At 33.3% G+C, this 23,365-nt stretch overlaps 1 pseudogene across 1 annotated transcript; it reads left to right on the top strand.

The window, feature by feature from the left end:
* Window positions 1–3,943: 3,943 nt before the first annotated feature.
* On the top strand, window positions 3,944–19,167 carry LOC149576121 (pectinesterase 2-like; annotated as a pseudogene). The gene is made up of 2 exons (XR_016355094.1): window positions 3,944–4,643; window positions 18,510–19,167. The product of XR_016355094.1 is annotated as a pectinesterase 2-like (transcript).
* The last annotated feature ends 4,198 nt before the right edge of the window (window positions 19,168–23,365 follow it).

Raw genomic sequence — 23,365 nt, 5'->3', positions numbered from 1 at the left:
TGCTCAAACCCCTAACTAACTCTTTGCACTCATTTTCAACTTTGCAAGAAAAGTTGCAAAAAGTTGCAAAATTGCAATTTTGCAACTTTTGCAATTTTGAGCAATTTTTGCCATAACTTAAAATTCTTAACAAATGAGTTCACCAAACTTGGTAAGGGTTCATATTAGGTTGATTTAGACATTCCAATATGGTTTTTGACCCTCAGTCAACTTGCCTACCACTTTGGTCAACCTAACCCTTGTTGAGCAACTTTTTGGCATAACAGCAACTTAGGAGCAAAAACCCACTTAGCAACTAATGAAACCTTACCTAAGGACCTATTAGCTCTTATTAAACCACTAGTGATGTGGCTAGCATCACTACAAGCCAAAATAACAAGAAAGAAGCACTAGGTACAAACTAGCCTACCTAGGTGCTCCTGCACCATCTAGGATGGACTAAAAGGGTGCCTAGTAATGCATTACTTGGCTAATCTCTTGGAGCATTTAGCAATGATAATTATGCAAATTATCTTTTTGGTAAATTTTTTAAATCATAAACTCTATGAAAAATCTTTTCTAGCTCATTACTAGGCTTGGAAACAAAACAAAAAACTAATAGTTGCAAAATATGATTGATATATTATCTTTAATAGAAAAAATGATAAGTAGGACATAGTTTCACAAACTCTCTGACCCATGTTTAATGAGTAGCGGTTCACACAAACCCATCTTATATGAGAATGAATGGAACAATTAGCACTCACTGGATCTAGGTGATGTTCACAAAGGCAAAGCACTAGGACTTCCCAAAAGGCTACTCATCCGAGCACTACTCCATCTTGAGTGTGCTAGACTTATTAGACTTCATGGGAGGTCACCCATCTGAAAACTACTTTAGCAACATCATAATTTGACTTGTTGTGGAAAGCATCTTCTACTTATTAATTAATGAGCTTAAGGTTCTTTCCAATGAATGACTCATAATGCACAACACTTGGAATTTTTTTGGCAAATGGGCTTGCAAGAAGAGTGGATTTAACCATGGAAGAAGATCTGTAGTGAAACATGCTCAATTCAATGTAGTACCTACATGGGTGGTGTTCCAAGTTGTTTCTTCACCTCTATGAGCATCACCTAGATCTAATGACTGGTAAGTGTTCCATTCATTCTTGTGAGAGATGGGTTCATGGGAACTACTACTAATGAAACATGGTTCAATGAGTTTGACTCAAAAACTACATAGTCGAATCTTTATGTACTATAGATTTTTAATTAAAAGAATGAACAATATGCAATATAAGTTGAAAAGAAAAATTTAAATTTGACCAAGAAAAATATATCAATTTTATTTATTAATAAAGATCTATTATAAGATTATTTATAAATCTACTCATAATTATCTCTTACCTATCTGTAGTAAGTAAATATAATACAATCTAATTTGCACCATTTCTATTTTTAGAAAGTTTTCTTTGAAAATGTATAAGGAAAGAGAAATAAAAAGTAGTAATTAAAAGTTTGATCTTCAAGAATTCAGCTGATTTTTCTATCACAGATGAGGTGGATCATTAACTAGCTGTTTCTGATTACCAGAATATCGATATTAACCTAATGATTATAAAACAACATGACTTTTGTTGTAAAGATCTTTGCCGTGACTCCCACGAAAGCTTAAAAGAAATGCTTTGATTTAAAATCTATCACAGGCGTGGTTCAAGAATAGCTTGACTTTGCCTATGGTACTAAATGAATGGGTCTTTTCTTTCATCAGAAAAGGCAATACAGATTAATAAATCCCACTATAAATGGCTCTCATATGGTACTACATATTCTTAAAAAAGGACAATCGTAAGACTTTGTGTGTGTACTAGAAATATTGACGTGTTTAAAGAGGCCATTTTAATGAATGAAGAATAATAAAGAGAAAGAGAAAGACCCTTTCGACCTGATCTGTCTAGACATTTTAAGAATATAATTGGTTTACATTATTAAAAAGAAACAGCAACTTCCAAACAAGGGAAACAATACAATTCTCATCTTTAAAAGTAATACAATAATCAATCTCAAAGGGGATACAACAGTAATACAATGACCAGTCCGAAGACAGACAAAACAATAATTATGCAATCGCCAACCCCTAAAACAATGTATTCATCAATAACAACAACTGTACAATGATAAACTTCAACTCATGAGATAAACACGCAAACAAAACACCAAAACAATGAAGTGGGACCTCATCCATAAAAGTCATGATTGCTAACACTTATCACGACTTATTATCAACCTTTTAAGGCAGAGTAATCGCCAATATCAACACAATAATCAATCTTGTAAGGCAAAATAATCACCAATAAGAGCACAATAATCAATCTTGTAAGGAAAAGTAGTCATTGCTAACATTTATCATGACTTATTATCAGTAATTATCACCAATAACAACACAATAATCAATCTTGTAGGGCAAAGTAATCACCAATAAGAATACAACGATGAAGAATATATTGTGACAGAGTAATCATGAATAACAACAAAATGATCAACTTCAGAGATGAACGCACAGAAACAAAGCATCGAAACCATGAAGCGTGGCGAACCCAAATAAAAGTCGTCGCTGGCACTTATCACAAGTAGCCCGTGCATTCGCTGGAAGACAGCTCTTTGATGGATCGGCTGCCCAAGAATTTGCAAGTGGGCTCATCCACAATAGTCACAGTTGCTGACGTTTATTACTAACTCACGGGTAGCATCACTGGGGAATAAACAAACAAATACGTTTGCATTCCCATTTCAACTTCTCTTGTCTCTTCCTTGCTTGGGTATCGACTCCAATCAATATCATGCAGTAAATAATATCGATTGCTTACAATGTAATTCAGAAATATAAACTTCATCATAAACTGTAAAACACGACTAGTTCACAATCCTCGTCACATCCATAAAGTAGACGCGTGAACAACCATAAATCAATTGGCCACCGTCCATTATCCACATCACCCGCACTGCCAATCATAGAGTTTGGTCACGAAGATATTTCAATTATAAATACGGCTTGCCCCATGACTGGTGGTGAGAAAAAACAAGCTCTACAATCGCATGTGAAGATGAAGAAGATTGTTATTTCTTCGTTCTTAGCGGGACTTGTCTTGTACGTAATAGTAGTACACGAGTCCACTACAGCGCTCAATTGGTAGACGATTGCAGGAGGATGGAGTTGATTCTGTGTGTAAGTCTACGCTTTACCCAAATGAGTGCCTTTTAACTCTACAAGGAGTCCATTCATGTGAAAAATCTTTAACTATTGCAGTCACTGATTATTAGTTTCTTATCGTAAACGATTATTAAACTACTGAAAATAAATTCTCAGCTAATATTGAAAAATAACACAACCGCAACTTTACTTATAAAATATGGAAAGAAATGCGTAACACAATGAACACAATATTTTCGGACAAATTGTTTCTGAAAAAACTCTTAAGGCAAAAGTTCTACAGATGAGAAATTATATTAAACTTCAACAAATCAAGAGATACAAAATTCTTTGCCTCTTACTGGCAAAATTCCGACAACCTCCTAATTTCTCCCGTTGATATTCCCTACTGCTATTCCCACGCTAACATTGCGCCCTTGCTAACACTGCAAACGTTTCTCCAAACTTCATGTTCTCCAAATGCCACCCTTACTTCTTTTTATACTAGTCCTGTTGGTAAACCAACGGCCGAGATTGATTTACAATCGACAGTTGAAATTAAAACAATTTAACAACCCTAACCAAGTCGATTTCTAGTTGTTTCCAAAAGTTGTCAATTAATTAACAAATATTTGTTTCTAATCTAACCAATTAGTTAGCAAAACAATTACTTGCTAAATAATAGCAAATAGACAAACAGCTGTCCAAAGCTAACAAAATTAACAATTCATTGACCATTAAGGCCGATATGGCCATGGTTTCCCTGCCGATATGGCCATGGTTTCCCTGGAGGCGAGCTTTCATGAGCTCCAAAAGCTGTCCATGATGGCCGTGGCCATGGAGATGAGCAGCCAAAAGCATGATGTGATTATTGAAGATTGTGGTACACTTTTTCAATCTTCGCTTCGCCATGTGAACGGGTTGTTGGAATTAGTGAAAAAGGTGGCGGGGGATGAGTTGAAGGGAGAGCATGCGGACGACGTGAAGACGTGGCTCAGCGCTACGCTCACCGATGTGGAGACATGCAAGCCGCCATTTCCACAACTCCACACACGTGTTGCCAAACTGCTCAGCATTTCTCTTGCCATTGTCAACTCCATTCCTCTTTCGGTTCGTGTTCCCGTGGGATCCATTAATCATCGCCGCCGTCTATCCGAGCCACTGTTTCCCGTCAACGACGGTTTTCCGAGCTGGGTTTCCCCAGGCGACAGGCGGCTTCTTCAGAGTTCTCCGGCGGCGAATGCGGTGGTGGCGAAGGACGGGAGTGGGAATTACAGGACGGTGACGGAAGCGGTGGAAGCTGCTCCTAGTAAAAGCAATTCGCGATATGTGATCCATGTGAAAGCGGGTGTTTATACTGAACGCGTTGTTGTGACGAAGGATAACATAGTGCTTGTTGGGGATGGGAAGGACGTTACCGTCGTCAGTGGCAGCAAGTGTGGAGCGTCCCTCAAGTCCATTCCAACTTTCGGTACACTATCTACCGCCTATCTATTCTCACTAGTCATTATATAAGATGATGTAGGCTCCCTCTTTCAACATATCGTTTCTAACAGAGATACTGAAATCTTTTGTTATTTTTAGAATTGGAATACGAAATTAAATAGGAATATGTATTCTAATTTTGGTTCAAAAATGAGGTTTTGCAATTCTACTCAAATAGGTGTTATTGGAATACATATTCCTATTCCAGCTTTATTTATTTTAGAAAACATAAATTTTGGAGTTTACAAATCTTCCATCAAATATTGGCTGAACCAAACAGAGAACATAGCCCCATTTTCTATTCCAAAATAAGTATTCTAGAATAGCTATTCCTATTTCCCTTAGGGCTCGTTTGGCCGCGAGCATAAGAATGGAGAATAGGCATGTAATATTGGGAATAGGAATGACTATTCTAATAACATCTATTTTTTGGAATGGGTATAAGCTCATTTTAGAGGCAAAATGGGAATAAGTATTCCTATTCCCTATTCCAAGTGACAAACCAAACCAAAAATAGAAAATGTATTCCAACTTTTCTATTCCTATTCCAGCAACCAAACAGACCCTTTAGAGATTAACTAGGTTTAAGAGCTGAGCAGGTCATAAGTAAGTGGATATGTGTGTTTTGCAGTTAAGGTGTTTTTTTTAATGAAATATCTTACAATACCAAGTCATTTATAGACTAAAAAATAGATCATACAATTATGAATCTTATAAGTTCAAAAATATATATGCATTCCATTTCCATTTTAATAGGAGTCATTTTGAATATTTCAAAAAAATCTCTTTCACTATATTGTTTCTAATAGGTAGTGAAGTCTTTTATTATTTTAGGTGAATTATCTTTTCAAATGAGATATCTCTTTTACGTATGTGATTACCATTATACATTAATTTGGTTTGGTTTAACACATAACTAACAATTATGTGGGTAGATATTTGTATCTTGTTTGTAGTATAGTTGGGTGTTTCTTGTATGGTATAGACCAAAAAATAAATCACACACTATCATGAATTTTAATTGAATCTTTTTTTAAATTTTCATGTGTCTCTTGTATAAAGTAGCAATAGTCTCATATTAGTATAATTCATTTGTAAGCTCAAAAAAAGATTGCCTATTAAAAGTCATTCTATTTGGATTTTCACATGAGTGGGTTTTGACTATTTCAATTGGCTCATTTAATGTCAAAATAACATTTTCATGTAGGATCCACTTGTTAATGTGAGTAATAGATGGACCCCCAATAGCTTTCTACACACATTTCCAACTATACCCCATCTATTTTGTATGATTTCACATGAGTGTCTTTTACTTGAAAAAATGAGATTTTCAAATCACGAGGAATCGTATTAATCAATAAATCCAAAACTATGATTTCAAATGAAACACTAAGCAAGTCAAATCATGTGAAATCATATTAAAAGTGGATCTCATATGAAATCAAGATTAGACTATTTCAAATGGACCAAAATTAGTCAAATTATATTAAAAAATAGATCTTAGAGTGTAACTTCAAATAACTAACTTAAAATGTTAAACTCTATAAAATCATATTGTTAATAGATCCCAAATAAAAAAGATTAGTATAATTTAAATCTCAATATTTTAAAAAAACAATATAAATTATATTAATATATAGATATAGAGGTAACATAAAATGAACAACATAAAAAAGTCAAATCATGTAAGATCATGTTAGTAATACACATTGCTGAAAATATTAATATTATCTTAAGGCCCCGTTTGGTTGGGGAAGATGAATTTTTCTCATAACCAGGTTATCTGATAACCAAGTTTTCGAAAACCTGGTTATGTATTTTAGGAAGATAGTTGGACCGTTTGGTTGACACGGAAGATGAATTTTCAAATCCATATTCTGCGTTTGGTTGCCAATTTAAAAATTGGAATTGGAACAGAATATGACTAGGAATATCTTTTTGTTGCGTTTGGTTGTTCATTTTCTAATTGGAATTGGAATTTGATGTAAATTTTTTTAATCTTATTTAATTAGTGAAACACAAGGATTAGAATGAGTAAAGTATTAATATTTATGATTTAATTTATTTATAATTAGACTACATTATTATTATTTTTTATTCTTGAATATTCACAGTTTTATTTTGTTAGTCAATAATAAATAAAATGATTATTATTTTTTATTTTAATTCTATTTATTAGCAAAGAAAAGTAAAAAATAATCATACATGCAATCATTTGTACGAAGTTATTTTTTGTCCCATTGTTGGAAATTGTGATCATATATATTATATATTTTTGAAAAATTGTGTAAGACAAATTTATCGTCGAATTGAATTTATTGTCAAGTTCATCCGAACTTCATAATTGTTGAACTCGAATTGAAACTTGAACCTTGTGACTTAGCCGCTAAATATGTGTGTTTGTGTCCTCTCTCTATCCCTCCCTATGTTTGTGTTCATCCACGTGATTTGGCAGAAGGATTGGACACAATAAATGTTGTTTATGCAGATGAATTATTGCCTACACTATATGAGAATTCTCGCATCTCTTAAGACTAGTTGCCGACACAGAGAGGGATTGTGAGGCGTGTTGTGGCTCTTGGTCGGTATCTTCAGAATCCATTGGCCATGGTTGCAACATTATATAGTCTTGGCAAAGAAATATTATCATTGAAGCTTCATTCACTGGAACATTTCCTTACTCCAGATGAAAAGTATGAAGCTATTGAGCAGGTAATAGTTACAACAACCAACTGTAGAGGCTATGAAGCCACTTGTCTTTATAAATGCTATTGGTTTTTTTAAGGGTTAGAGGGAATGGACAAGCAGCATCCAATAACCATGTTATGGATCCATTGGATGATACTAGAATTCATCCAAAGTCATATGAATTTGCCAAGAAAATGGCTAAGGACATATATTGTGAAGAAGCTGGACATGATATAGATGATATGGATGAGGAAACACAAGAAATGGTTGTTGAGCATGTCAAAAATATCCTGATCTGTTAAATGCTCTTGATATTGATGAATATGCTAGAAGTGTGGAGCAATGGACATCCAATAAAAAGCAGGAAACCCTTGCTGACATAAAGAGTGAATTGTTACATGGATTTCAGGATTTGAGATCGCCATATAAAGAGCCATCCCAGGATGAGGAATTTTATCTGCTGACTGGAGAAAATGAAGAGACCCTGTTAATGGAAAAAATTTTCCCCGCAGAGTCCAAAATCATCGTATAATTTGTGATCTGGAATCAAGCTTGACATGAATAATATTGAAAGAGGAGCTTTCTGATGATCTAGATATAGATCCTTTAGAAAAAATTGCAGAAGGCAGCATCCTTACCTGTTGGGTGAAAACTATGACAAAAGTGAAGTACCTACTTGAGTTAACTTGCAAAGAGAGTTCACTAAAGAATGATAACTATCAAGGTGCATAAGATAAGGATAAGGAGGTTAAGGATCCATATTTTGCGGAAAAGGATTCCATTTCACGAAGTGAACAAGAGAATGAAACCATTAAGTTCCTAACAGATAAAGAGCTAGGGGAGAGTATTATCCGTCCATGCTTGAAAGGGCCTACTCACTTAATTCTAACACTGAACATTTTCAATGGAGTTTATGCACACAAGGATATTGTGGAGGGAGGAAAAGACCAAAAGGATTTTGCTAGCTATCTTCGACTTGGAAAATAATTTCAATTGGGGAGGAGACATTTGAAGATCTTGATGAGGTCATAGACAGATATATATTCAAGAGAGGATAAGATATTTCAGTATTTTGTTCTACTGTTTGGTGAGTCATAAAACACACATCAACAAACACCTTTCTACAGATGCAGGAACACACAAGCTCCTCTCTCTCTCTCCCACTCTCTCCCTCTGTCCCTCCGTCCCCCCTTCTTATCCCGCACTCTCTGCCCCTCTATGTATCTCTCCCTTTTAATAAATTTATTAAGTTAGTTAATTATTCAACAAAATATGCAACTAAATTTTACGTGAAATATTATATAGGAAAAAATATACCATTTTACATTTACATACATTAAACATTTGATGATAACTTTAACAAGAAAAATGATGCTTTGTTAATAATTGCTCTTAAAAAATGTGAAATTTTGGCAACATAGATTTTACATGCAATTTAAAAAAAAAGATCATGAAAATCATTAATCAGATAAATCATATTTTAACATCATGAAATTCTAATAATGAATTTCACATAATTACTACAATATGAAAACTTGCTAACTTGATAGAACAATATCCATGATTTGATGGTGGTGTGAAAACACACCGTTAAACACAAAAACACTGAGAAATCCACGATGTATGCCTTTATGCCCCACATTCGACGACACACCGTTACATACGAAAACACTGAGAAATCCACGATGTATGCCCTTATGCCCCACATTCGCCGGCAACCCTCTCATGCTGCTCAATCTTCCCATTACTATTTGTGTTGTTAGATGGTCAATCCTGCATATATGAACTAAACATGGTTGAAAAATTAAAACCTGATTTTTTTTTTAATGGAATACACCAAGGAGTGGCATCAGAAATATTGATCGTTTACAAACACAGTAAACAATCATCAGATAGCTCATTTTTTATCAGCATCTGTGGTCTTGCAATATTAGCAAATCAAGAGCAATAAAAAAATACAAGAGAAAGACACTTTATCAATACCATTGACAATCTTGTCAAGAAGCACATACATAGGAAACCAAACTGTGGAAAAAAAAATAAGAAATTAAAAAAATATCCAAGTAAATTAAGAATATACATATAACATGGGACATAATCATGACTGTACAATCATCTACCAAAAATCCTCAATACTTTTGATAATCTTGTCAACGAGAACATACATAGGAAATCAAATAGGGACAAAAAGACAAAAAAATAAAAACATATGCAAGAAAATTAGGACTATAGATATAACATAGGACAGAATCATGAACTATACAATCATCTAGCAAATCACATTTCTATATGCTTTCAAGTTCTACAATTGAGCATTCATCATTTGCCACTCCTTGTGTATTCCACGTATGTATGGTTCAAATATAACTCTAATTAACAATGCAATGAATAACTATACCAAACGTTTACGGGATCATAAAATACGTGTTATGAGAGATCAATGCAATACCATTAAACAAAGCCAACTAACCCTCCGGAATTATTTCACATGCCAATCATGTGAATGCCAATGAAATGAACAACTAAACTATGTACTGACCAATGCCAATCATGTCAATGAAATGAATGACTAAACTATGCATATATCAAGTATGTATACATACGTACATACATGCGTGAACATACATATGCACAGACATACATATATACGCACATACATACATACATACACATGTACATACATAAGCACATACATACATACATACGCACATACATACACACATACATACATGCTTAGCAAAATAGAAAAAAAGTGCTCAGTAATGATTTCCAATATAGTGTTGTGACAGATCAATGCAATACCATTACACAAAGCTAATTAACCATCTAGAATGACTTCACACGCCAATCGTGCGAATGCCAATGAAATGAACAACTATCCTGGGTATTGACCAATGCCAATCATGTCAATAAAATGGATGACTAAACTATGCATAGATCAAGTTTGTATACATACGTACATACATGTGTGTACATACATATGCACATACATACATACATACGTACATACATGTGTGTACATACATATGCACATACATACATGCATACGTACATACATGTGTGTACATACATACATACGCATATATATACATACATGCTTAGCAAAATAGTAAAAATGTGCTCAGTAATGAGTTCCAGTATAGTGTTGTGAGAGATCAATGCAATGCATAGATCAAGTATGTATACATGCGTACATACATGTGTGTACATACATATGCACATAATACATACATACATACGTACATACATACATGTGTGTACATACATACTGTTTGTTTCAAATCTGTTTAGCAAAATAGTCAATATGTGCTCACTAATGAATTCCAATATAGTGCTGTGACAGATCAATACCACTGAAATGGACAACTAAACTTTGTAATAGTTTCTTGCCAGTAATGAGTTCTAGTATAGTGCTGTGAGAGATGAATGCAATACCATATAAATAGAGCCAATTCATAAGCTATGTATAGATCAATGGCAATCATGGCTTTTATCTAGACATAATCAATATGTGCTCAATATGTGCTCAATAATGAAATTTACAAGTATATCACTAGCTTTTATCTATACATAGCTGACCTATACATAGTTTATCATGGTTCTATTTCTATCTGCTATTTGCTTAGCATAGTCAATAGATGTGGTAACTATTTGTTTCAAATCTATTTAGCAAAATATTCAATATGTGCTCACTAATAAATTCTAGTATGGTGCTATGAGAGATCAATACTAGTGAAATGAACAACTAAACTTTGTAACAGTGTCTGGCTGTTTGTGTTAAATCTATTTAGCAAAATAGTCAATATGTACTCAATAATGAATTCCAGTATGTGCTCATGTGATTACTTGTATATATCATAATGCCAATCATAATAGCAAAACATGGCAATTATGCTTTTATCTATACATAGTTGACCTATACATAGTTTATCATGGTTCAAATCTGTTTAGCAAAACAGTCCAATATATGATGTAACAGTTTGTTTAGAATCTGTTTAACAAAATAGTAAATATATGCTCACTAATGACTTCCAGTATAGTGCTGTGAGAGATCAATGCAATACCATTAATCAAAGTGAATCATGCCAATGAAATGAACAACTAAACTATGGATATATCAAGTATGTATAGATCCATGTAAAATCATTCAACATACTTATGATGTCATAAACTATGTACAGATCAATGCAATACCATTAAACGCAATCAACTCATAAACTATGTATGGATACATGGAAGATCAATGGCAATCATGGCTTTTATCTATACATAGTTGACATATACATAGTTTATCATGGTTCAAATCTGTTTAGCAAAACAATCCAATACATGTTGTAACAGTTTGTTTAGAATCTATTTAACAAAATAGTAAATATATGCTCACTAATGACTCCCAGTATAGTATTGTGAGAGATCAATGCAATACCATTAATCAAAGTGAATCATGCCAATGAAATGAACAACTAAACTATGGATATATCAAGTATGTATAGATCCATGCAAAATCACTCAACATACTTATGATGTCATAAACTATGTACAAATCAATGCAATACCATTAAATGCAGCCAACTCATAAACTATGTATGGATACATGGAAGATCAATGACAATCATGGCTTTTATCTATACATAGTTGACATATACATAATTTATCATGGGTCAAATCTGTTTAGCAAAACAGTCCAATACATGCTGTAACAGTTTGTTTAGAATTTGTTTAACAAAATAGTAAATATATGCTCACTAATGAGTTCCAGTATAGTGTTGTGAGAGATCAATGCAATACCATTAATCAAAGTGAATCATGCCAATGAAATGAACAACTAAACTATGGATATATCAAGTATGTATAGATCCATGCAAAATCATTCAACATACTTATGACATCATAAACTATGTACAAATCAATGCAATACCATTAAACACAGCCAACACATAAACTATGTATGGATACATGGAAGATCAATGACAATCATGGGTTTTATCTATACATAATTTATCATGGTTCAAATCTGTTTAGCAAAACAGTCCAATACATGCTGTAACAATTTGTTTAGAATCTGTTTAACAAAATAGTAAATATATGCTCACTAATGACTTCCAGTATAGTGCTGTGAGAGATCACTAATTAAATAGTCAAAATGTGCTCAATAATGAGTTCCAATATAGTGATGTGAGATTAATATAGTTTTAGTTTAGTGCTATTAGAGATTAATGCAAAACCATTGAATAGAGTAATCATGCAACATAAGTCATTGCAATCCAGTCAGTAGCTGAAATAGCTAAATGGTACCAAATGTCATTGCAATCCACTCAACTCTCTCCACCTCATCCATCATCAAGAACCCTTTGGCTCTTTCACGTTGAAGCACGAAGGTATCATGTGCTTTCACGAAAATTGCTCGACTCAGTTCAAGGACAGCTTTGAGAGCAGTATATGCAGCAATCAAAATATTATCATCTTCAGATTTATCCACTTTTACAATCTGAGGCTTAATGAGGCCATCTTTTAGTTCCTTCATAGTTTCGCATATCACATCCAATGATGCAGCCAAAGATGTCTTCTTCCTCTTTCCCCTCCTTGATGATGATGGTGGAGGAGTTCCTCTAGCACTTGCACTCGACTGATTGGAATGATATAACTCTTCATCAATATCTAGTTGGCTGTCAAGAGGTGTGCCACAATTGGTATCATCCTCATCAAGCACATTAAATGCATCGTTCATAGGGTGCCCTTCTTCAGCATCAAGGGGTGTTGTAGATGCGAACCCTTCAGCAATGTCATTACTGACAATTACAGCCAACTCATTGAAATATTAGAAAGGTGACCTCTTATACATTTTTGTATTTTTGAATTCTCTCCTATACATATAAGCATTAATAGATGGATTAGGTTGTAAGTTTTCATTATTAAAATAAGAAGAAAAAATTTCTTCAATGAAAAGAGTACAAAGATGATCCTACCTTCAAAAGGTCATCCCACACTGAATCCTTGGCATCCACAGTTTGAGTTTCCTCATTCCAAGCTAACCCACTTATATTTTTCAAGTCCTTCATTACTTTATATCCTACTTTCCATGTTTTTAGCTTATTCTTAAAATGATCTCGTGACAGATTCGAGTTCATTGCTGCATTGAATGTCCTCTCTGTCGCAGTCCACGCCTCTTTTTTAAACCCACCTTCACCTTTTCGTCCGAGATGGACTTGTTCAAGGAGCAAGTCTAAAAACTTGCATTCCATCGATTTTGTCCACATTTTCTTCTTTGAAGAAGAAGATTTGTTGCTCACAGCGAGGGATCCATCTATATCACTCAAAGTAATGGGAGAACACATCTGTTTCACATGATCAGATCCGTCCATGCTCATCATGAGCTCGGTATATGCCATTGTGTACTCCTTCCTGTATTTCATTTAAATTTGAAATAGAAAATCTTTAACTATCAATTTGTAATACGTCATAATGGAACAAGGCTAACATATTGAATAGGTAAACGTATTACGATTTAAAGTAATCATACGACTGAAATTGAAAGTTATTGCTCTTTAAATTTAAATGGAATGCAACAAGCAGTAACATCAGAAAAATAGGATTTTCAACGAATTCGTTGTTCTCTTCTTACTAGTGGGCTTATGATCTTCATCATTTGGTACTCCTTGCTGTATTTCATTTAAAATTGAAGATGATAAACTTTAAATATCATTTTTTAATACATCCTAATGCAATGAGGCTAACATTTAATAAACTTGAAAGAATTTAACTGAAGATGATACACATTTTAAGCAATAATTGATGATAACACATCAACATCAAAAAAACTACCAGTAAAACAAAATGGTGATATCAATGGCAAGTAAATAGTCATGAGCCCCATTATGAAGCATGTTATTGTACTTTCTCAATGCAAAGATGTATAATAATTGTGCTTTCTTGCATTTAAATCAATGTAATCTATATTTCAAGTTGAATTGTGTATTGCAGATATGATCAACAATTTTTGTACATAATGTAGGTGTGAAATTGAAAGTTAATGTTCTTTTTATTTAATTAGAATGTAGCAAAGACTGATATCAGAATAACGAAATCAAACACCATCATTGTATATGCATACATCAATTTAATCATATAAAGCACATTGCCTTCTAATAAATCATTTATTCTCGAGATCTATAATCTTTCCACATCCTATTATCTATATCTTCTCGAAATTGGGCCCACTCATTTCTATCCTTCTGAGACAACCCATATGTCTCAAGTAGTGGCACCTCTATCCCATCACGATCATCTTCCTCTTCAATAGCTTCTTCCGATGGAAGGCCATCCTCTATCGTAATGAAATTGTGAAGTATGCAACATGCTAAAACAATATAGGATTGTGTCATGATATCATAATATGTTGCATGTCTTAAGATTGGAAAACGCTGCTTCAGAATACCAAATGTACGTTCTACTGCATTTCTAAGAGAGGAGTGTCGATGGTTGAACAACTCATGTGCAGAGTTTATTGGGTTTTCTCTTGACCACTCTTTCAAGTGGTAGTGTGTACACCGATAAGGAGCAAGAAATCCAGGTGCATTTGGATATCCAACATCTACGAGATAATATTTTCCTATATAAAGAAAGTATATTGTAAATACTTGAACCATTTAGCATAACCTTGAGTATATTAAAATGTGATTTGGCTTACTAGGGGGACGTACAAGTGGATCTGATCTGGATAGAGCTGAGGCTAGAACACGACTATCTGCAGTAGAGCCTTCCCAACCAGCAAGGCAATACTGAAACTTACAATCAAAGGAGCAGACACCCATAACATTTTGCGATAGGTTCCCTTTTCTATCACGATATTTACCCTATATGTCGACATCAACTCGCACTGGAATATGGGTACCGTCGATGGCTCCAATGCAATCCTGTGGGATATGATACACTGATCAAATGTATGCTCAAGTAATAATAAGATAAGGACAACATTCTAGACAATAAACTTGTAATAACGTGTGATTTACCTTGAAGAATGGTTCAAAACGACCCTTCCCACTAATTTCAGGAGGAGTGCCTGGACTAGGTGGTATGAAGTAATCTCTGTGAAGGGCTAAGATAGCCATCAAAACCTTGTGGAAGTACTGACTGACTGTCTCTCCTGAGTGCCCAATGTTATGGGCAATCTTGCGGTTACTTAGATTGTGCCCAAGGGTGTGGAGGAACATCACTAGTTGTTCCTCTAACTTCAAGTGGATCGTATCTCTCAAGCTTCCTTTCAGCCTCAGAATACGAGCTAGAGAAAAGAAGGCTGCCCTACTCATCCGAATCTGATCATGACAATCCACCTCATTCAAATGAATAATGTCTCTACAAAAGAAATTTCCTTTTCTTATTCGTTTACCCATTTGACTACCTTCTCGGGCTACCAGTACTTTGGCTATGCCAACAAAAGAAAAAAGAATTGTGAGAATGCGGGTGTATGTGGTCTTCCTAACTATGCTTCCTTGGACCTCTATACTCTCCATAGGATCCATCAGTGACCTGAAATGTGGACAATTTAAACACTATCAGTTATGAAATATCAACTATCACCTATCGAGATACAACATGATTATTTGCTAGCCTCATTGCATTAAGAAGTCAATTATTTATTCAAATACAACAAGGAGTACCAACTATCGAGGATCATAAGCCCATAAAGAACAAATTACAATGTGTCATTATAATCCATGTAATCTATCTATACCAATGAAAGCATAATATTGATTCCATTTGTCTATATGTATACACACATGTATGTATATATGTATGTGCACACACATGTATGTATGCATGTACACACATGTATAAATGTACAGACACATGTATGTATGTACACATACACATGTACAAACTATAACTTGAATTTGGGCTTTTATGAATGTGTTTTAATAAATCGTCGGGTCCGCTGAAACTGAGGCTCGTCTTTTAGAAGATGAAAAGTAGCATAGTTGGCAATAGGAATAGAGTTTCTTTCTGCATTGATCTATACATAGTTTGAAATCATGGCTTTTATCTATACATAGTTTATGACCTCATAAGTATGTTGAATGATTTTGCATGGATCAATACATACTTGATATATCCATAGTTTAGTTGTTCATTTCATTGGCATGATTCACTTTGATTAATGGTATTGCATTGATCTCTCACATCACTATACTGGAACTCATTGGACTATTTTGCTAAACAGATTTGAACCATGATAAACTATGTATAGGTCAACTATGTATAGATAAAAGCATGATTGCCATGTTTTGCTATTATGATTGGCACTATAATATATACATGTAATCACATGATCACATACTGAAATTCATTATTGAGCACATATTGAGCACATATTGATTATGTATAGATAAAAGCCATGATTGCCATTGATCTATACATAGTTTATGATTTGGCTCTATTTAATGGTATTGCATTCATCTCTCACAGCAGTACACTAGAACTCATTACTGGCAAGAAACTGTTACAAAGTTTAGTTGTTCATTTCACTAGTATTGATCTCTCACAACACTATACTGAAAGTCATTAGTGAGCATATATTGACTATTTTGTCAAACAGATTCTAAACAAACTGTTACAGCATATATTGGACTGTTTTGCTAAACAGATTTGAACCATGATAAACTACGTATAGGTCAACTATGTATAGATAAAAGCCATGATTGCCATGTTTTGCTTGATTGGCACTATGATATATATAGGTAATCACATGAGCACACACTAGAATTCATTATTAAGCACATATTGAGCACATATTGATTATGTATAGATAAAAGCCATGATTGACATTGATCTATACATAGTTGATTCATACATAGTTTATGACTTGACTCTATTTAATGGTATTGCATTCATCTCTCACAGCAGTATACTAGAACTCATTACTGGCAAGAAACAGTTAGAAAGTTTAGTTATTCATTTCACTGGTATTGATCTCTCACAGCACTATACTGGAATTTATTAGTGAGCACAAGTTTATGGCTTGGCTCTATTTAATGGTATTTCATTCATCTCTCACAACAACATACTAGAACTCATTACTGGCAAGAAATTGTTACAAAGTTTGGTTGTTCATTTCACTGGTATTGATCTCTCACAGCACTATACTGGAATTTATTAGTGAGCACATATTGACTATTTTGCTAAACAGATTTAAAACAAACAGCTAGAAACTGTTGCAAAGTTTAATTTTTCATTTCACTGGTATTGATCTCTCACAACACTATACTCGAATTTATTAGTGAGCACATATTGACTATTTTAAAAACAGATTTGAAACAAACAGTTACGTTTGAATGAACCAAAAAAACTTAAAAAAATATAGTATGCAAAGGTGGGTGTGAGAGGAGAACCGTTTACCGCCGCCGCTATTCAAAGTGGAGAAGAGAAATCGCAGAAAATGCCATGGCCACACGCCACAGCCACAGGAAACCACGGCCACAGAAAACCCACAAACCAGAAACCCTCGCAAACCACGGCCACAGAAAACCCACAAGCCCAACAAATGTAGCAAACCAAAAACCCTCGCCTTTGCACAACAGAGCACGAAAACAATACAACCGTCGTCTTCCAAAAAACCCAATTTGTTCTTCCAAAAACCTAAGGCGGATTCGGCGGACCCGACGATTTATTCAAATGCATTCATAAAAACCCAAAACGTGGTTTTCATTTCAACTTCCACCTATTTCTTGGAAGAAATTTCTTCCAATTTTTGAGCGAAATTGGCAGACGAAACCCGAAACCGGGTTATGCGTTTGATGAACCAAACGCCACCATTTTCTTCCATAACCCGATTTTGGCACTGAAAACCCTATTCCTTGCCCGGTATTCCCGTAACCAAACGGGGCCTAAACGAACCCCACAAACCAATCAAATCATGAAATTGGAAGTAATGAATAGATCAAAAGTCTTAATAAACAGATTAATATTAGACCTTATAGTAAAAAGTTGAAATGAATCAAATAAACAAGTAAATTATGCAAAACCATTTAAATAAATGGAAATTGCTTTAATGAATTAGTATGACATAAAATAAAGCATTTCTATGCTTAATTTCTAAGAAACCTATTTCCAATTAAATGTACGGATTATAGAGATTTTGATCGTATTGTATCTCCATTCTTGGCTGTAGCTGTGACTGGTAAAGGATTCATTGCACGAGACATAGGATTCGAGAACACGGCAGGAGAAAATGAAGGCCAGGCCATTGCACTCCGAGCGGCTTCCGATCAATCAGTCTATTATCGTTGCAGCTTGAAGAGCTACCAAGACACGCTCTACGCCAGTTTTACAGAGAATGTGATATCTACGGCAGTGTCAACTTCATATTCGGCAACGCAGCTGCAGTGTTTCAGAGCTGCAATATTATCTCTCGTCAGCGTGGCGGTGGGAGTGCCAACTATATAACGGCACAGGGAAGAACCGACCCCAGCCAAAACACGGGCTTCTCGATCGACGAGTGCAAGGTCACGGGTTCGATGCGCACTTATTTGGGAAGACCCTGGAAACAATACTCTCGCACGGTGTTCATGCAGTCTTATCTAGATGCCAGCATTGATCCCGCTGGTTGGGCCGATTGGTCGGGAACTTCTTCTAGAACGAGTGTGTATTATGGAGAATATATGAACAATGGGCCAGGCGCAGGAACTGCAAAGAGAGTGCAGTGGCCCGGGTATCATATCATTTCAACTACCGCAGAGGCCAGCAAATTCACCTTGGCACAACTCATCTCTGGAAACTCTTGGCTGCCTTCCACTGGGGTTTCCTTCCGGTCTGGCCTTATCTCCTGATGACATGCAATGAATTGTATTGTCAAGATTCTTATAACTATTATTGTGTATTGATTAATGAATAAACTCATCTCATGTGAGAGATGCATGTCAGATAATTAATTAATTGTATCAAATTTCTGTAATATGTTTGTTGGAGCTATAGTTTTTCATAAATAGTCCCTTCATTATTAATTAAATATTAAACTTACATATACAAGATCATCCCATAGTCTACTGTTAAAGTTTAGTTTTCATTCTAAATTATGTTAGAAAGTTGAAATTGAGCAACCTAATTTAATAGAGCTAGAATCATATTGCATGTTATAAAATAGATAGAATAAATAATATTATGTATCTTTTGTAAATTTTCATAAAAATTTCTTGTCAAATTTTAAAATATTTTTACAAATCTTCACAACTTCCCTTTCTTATGTCTTTTAAAAATAATAGATGTAAATTGACTCCAATGTAATAAACAAATTTTATTTTTCACAATGTTGGCTCAAGTAACTATAAGGGGATAGGGACATCATCTCATGATGACAATTGACTTTAACATACAATGAATTCTAATCTAAAGATTCTTACTATTCTAGATTTCATATTCTAAATGCATATTAACTAGGGAATTAAAACATAAATTGATCTTATTAGAGAAGTATATTAATTAATTACAAATTGTATCACATTTCTACTCATGACAAGATGTGCAATAGGTTTCTTGATTTAAAGACTATATGTTGTACTAGAGTAATCATTTCCCAATGTTTCTATCCTAATTTATGTTTGCAAGCAAAAATGAAACAATTCAAATCAACAAGATTACAAAATTCATTAGATATGTTAATCTATAAAATAAATGTTAGAATTAGAAATTATGTAATGTCTTTTATATAATATAGCTTTTCATTTTATCAACATTTAAGATATTTTTACAAATTTCATGACTCCCCATTGTTATGCCTTCTAAACTAATATATGTAAATTGATTATAATATAATTAATAAATAGTTACTTTTTACAATGTTGAACAAAACCTTGTTTGTCATGTAATGAAACAAAGAAAAGTAAATAATTGAAATAAATTTTTTTAAAGTCACTATGAATTATTTTATATTCAAAATTAATAGAATTAAAACATTCCTTCAACTCTACAATTAATGGTAAATACCATAGCTTGCATCACATCAATGAGATTCATTTTCTAGTAAAATGATATAAAGGTTCTATAAAATAAAGTAGAAATTAAAATGTTGATTTTTTTCAATAACTTGTGTTAAAACTAATGTTTGAAAGTTGAAATGACACACTTTAAATTAACAGAGTTAGAATTGTATTGTATATGCTTATTTCAACAAACATATCATTTATTAAATAATCTATAAAGAAATGTAATAAAATTTGGATTTTAAATATGATAATTTTTTAATATTTTGGATAATGTTAACTTACAATATTTTAATGTTATCACATAATGAAACAAGAAAGAATCAAAACGTGAAATAAAAATGATTGAAACAATACAATTAATTGTTGTCCAATGACTCGTTTGATATTGTATGTATTATTTGTGATATGCACAATATTTCTTAAATAATAAATGAAAGAAAGGTAAGAGCCTACAATGCATCAGTGAAATTGCAAGCCTCTCATTGGGGAGGTCTTGAGTTCGAATCTACTCACAATTAACACATAATAATAGTTAATCTTAATAATAATAAAAAATAACCTAGGCTTTGGCCATATATATATATATATATATATATATATATATATATATATATATATATATATATATATATATATATATATATATATATATATATATATATATATATATATATATATATAAAATAACCTAGGCTTTGGCCACACACACACACACACCAGTAAATAAATTTAAAATTTAATACCATTTAGATTTTTCAATATTATTTTTCTTATTGTAAAAAATAATCTACTAATTTTCATAATTCCTCTTCTTATGTCTCATCCTCAATATATTAATTTAATTGCATGGTTAATTTTTTTGTTCTAATATAGTATATATAATACAAAATATATATTTTATAAATAAGAGAGATTTTCCTTAAAACATCAAATTTTATTCCATCTATTCACATAAGAGATGGGTACATTGTGATCTATTACTCATGAAATAAAGAACAATGGTTTTCTCTCAAAAATAATAAGTTAAATCCTATGGAAATATCACAATTGCATTTTGACATCAATATAATGAACACAAAATTGTTTAACTCAAAGGTTAATTATTGTCCTTAAAATATTGGCATTCAATTTTTTAAATTAATAATTTATACTCACTATATTTTGATTTCACTATCAAAGATTACTATTTAGTTTTTATGTAATTTTAAGAGTATTCATGAATACATAATATATTATGACGTTGTTTTATCTTGTGCGTGTATGTAAATGCATGTATGTACATATATATGTAAATGAAATTATGTATGTGTATGTGTGTATATGTTTGTATGATCATTTGTTTCTCTATACATGTATGCATATGTGTGTGTGTGTGTGCGTGTGCGTGTGCGTGTGCGCGCGCGTGCGCGTGTGTGTGTGTTTAGAAATATTTATATACTTCTTATGTATGTATATGTCTACATACACAAATTAAGGGGTCTACATTAATTTTATTAAATATCAAGATTTTGAACTTGTTAGCATAAACTATAGTTACAAATAAGGAACCACATCACAACATAAAAAATGACCTCTAACACAAAAGACTATTTAATAGATTTAATTTTATTTTAAAAGTTTTTGTTAGAAAGCAAAGTCAACTAAGATAACTGAAAGAGGGGTGGAGGGGGATGCAATTTAGTTATGCAATCAAAATAACTATTGTTATCCTTATTAAATATGAAAAACATAATCAACAAGTGCAATAACCACAAGAAGATATAACCATACACAATAACACTATATTTGTTAACTAGGGAAACCCTTGATCAAAGGGAAAACTCCAGTGGAGATGGTACCCACAAAATGATTTACTAATATATAAATTCCTAGTGAGAGGATGGACCCTATTAGTAGTCAATGAAATACATTCAATACATATCAATATCTACTTGGAGACTTTGAATCCATGTGAGGAGATTGCAATCTTGTTAGGAGTTGTGGAAGGCAGAAGGACCTTGAAGGATTTGAGCAATACACAAAAAAAAAATCCATAGAGCCCTCGAATGCCTGCATGTAAAAACCTATCACAAAGAAGAAAAAGACAAGAAGAGGCAAGGGTTTGGTCTGAAAATATGCAAATTGTATTCTTAGAAATGAAAAAGATGAGAGATAATTACAAATGATCTATCCTTATAGAAGGAGATCGAAACCCAAAAATGGTAACCTAAAAGGTGCAAAGGGTAACCTAAAAGGTAAATGTTATTTAGTAATTACTAATTAATTATTAAATAAGAATGAAAAAGGTGCATAAAGTGAAATCTTAGGAAGGGAGAAAAGATAATTTAATTAATGAAATTTAATTAACCTTGTTCTCTAACATCCCCCCTTAAGATGAGAAATAATGCAACTACAAACAAGGCAAAGAAACTACAATATGGAAAGAAAACTTGAGTCCTAACAAAAAAGCTTGACGAGGTACCCAATCACAATCAAATCTCTATGAAATGAAGAAATAAAGAAAACCTAGTGGAAAAAACTCTACTCCAAAAAGAGATAGAAAAATGATGCACAAATGAAACATCTCAAGAGAATCTCTCAAGATCATAAGTACGATGAAAGCCTCCATGATAGAAGCTTGAGACTCTATAGGCCCCCTTAGAATGGAAAAATTCCTATGTTGATGAACATACCAATGTTATTCTAATCTAAAGAAAACAAAGGAAGTGGACTAGGATGATAAAAACCATGTAGGTAAGGTGCAACTGGAAGTCCTAGCTGATGCTCAAAGAAGAAAGCATGAGAATCTCCAACGGAGGTGGAATAATAGGAATGTTGAATCTATCATTTGAGAGGAGATGAGTGTCCTATGATATATCCTCAACAACTGCAGTAGGTGGCTCAATCATTAAAGCTACAATAGTAGGCAATGCTGAAGAGAAATCCTATACAAGAGATGGAATTTGAATAGGAGGTGGAGGTGTAGAAGTCATAACACTAGTATTAGGAATAACACATAAATTCAAGTGACCTAAATTCACCTCAATAAACTCTCATGAGAAAGAGA

Source organism: Cupressus sempervirens, chromosome 1, assembly GCF_028749045.1.
Source record: "Cupressus sempervirens isolate cs-2001-9-10 chromosome 1, ASM2874904v1, whole genome shotgun sequence".
Lineage (NCBI taxonomy): Eukaryota > Viridiplantae > Streptophyta > Pinopsida > Cupressales > Cupressaceae > Cupressus > Cupressus sempervirens.
The sequence above is the reverse complement of the archived record's forward strand: the minus strand, read 5'-3'. Positions and strand labels throughout refer to the sequence as shown.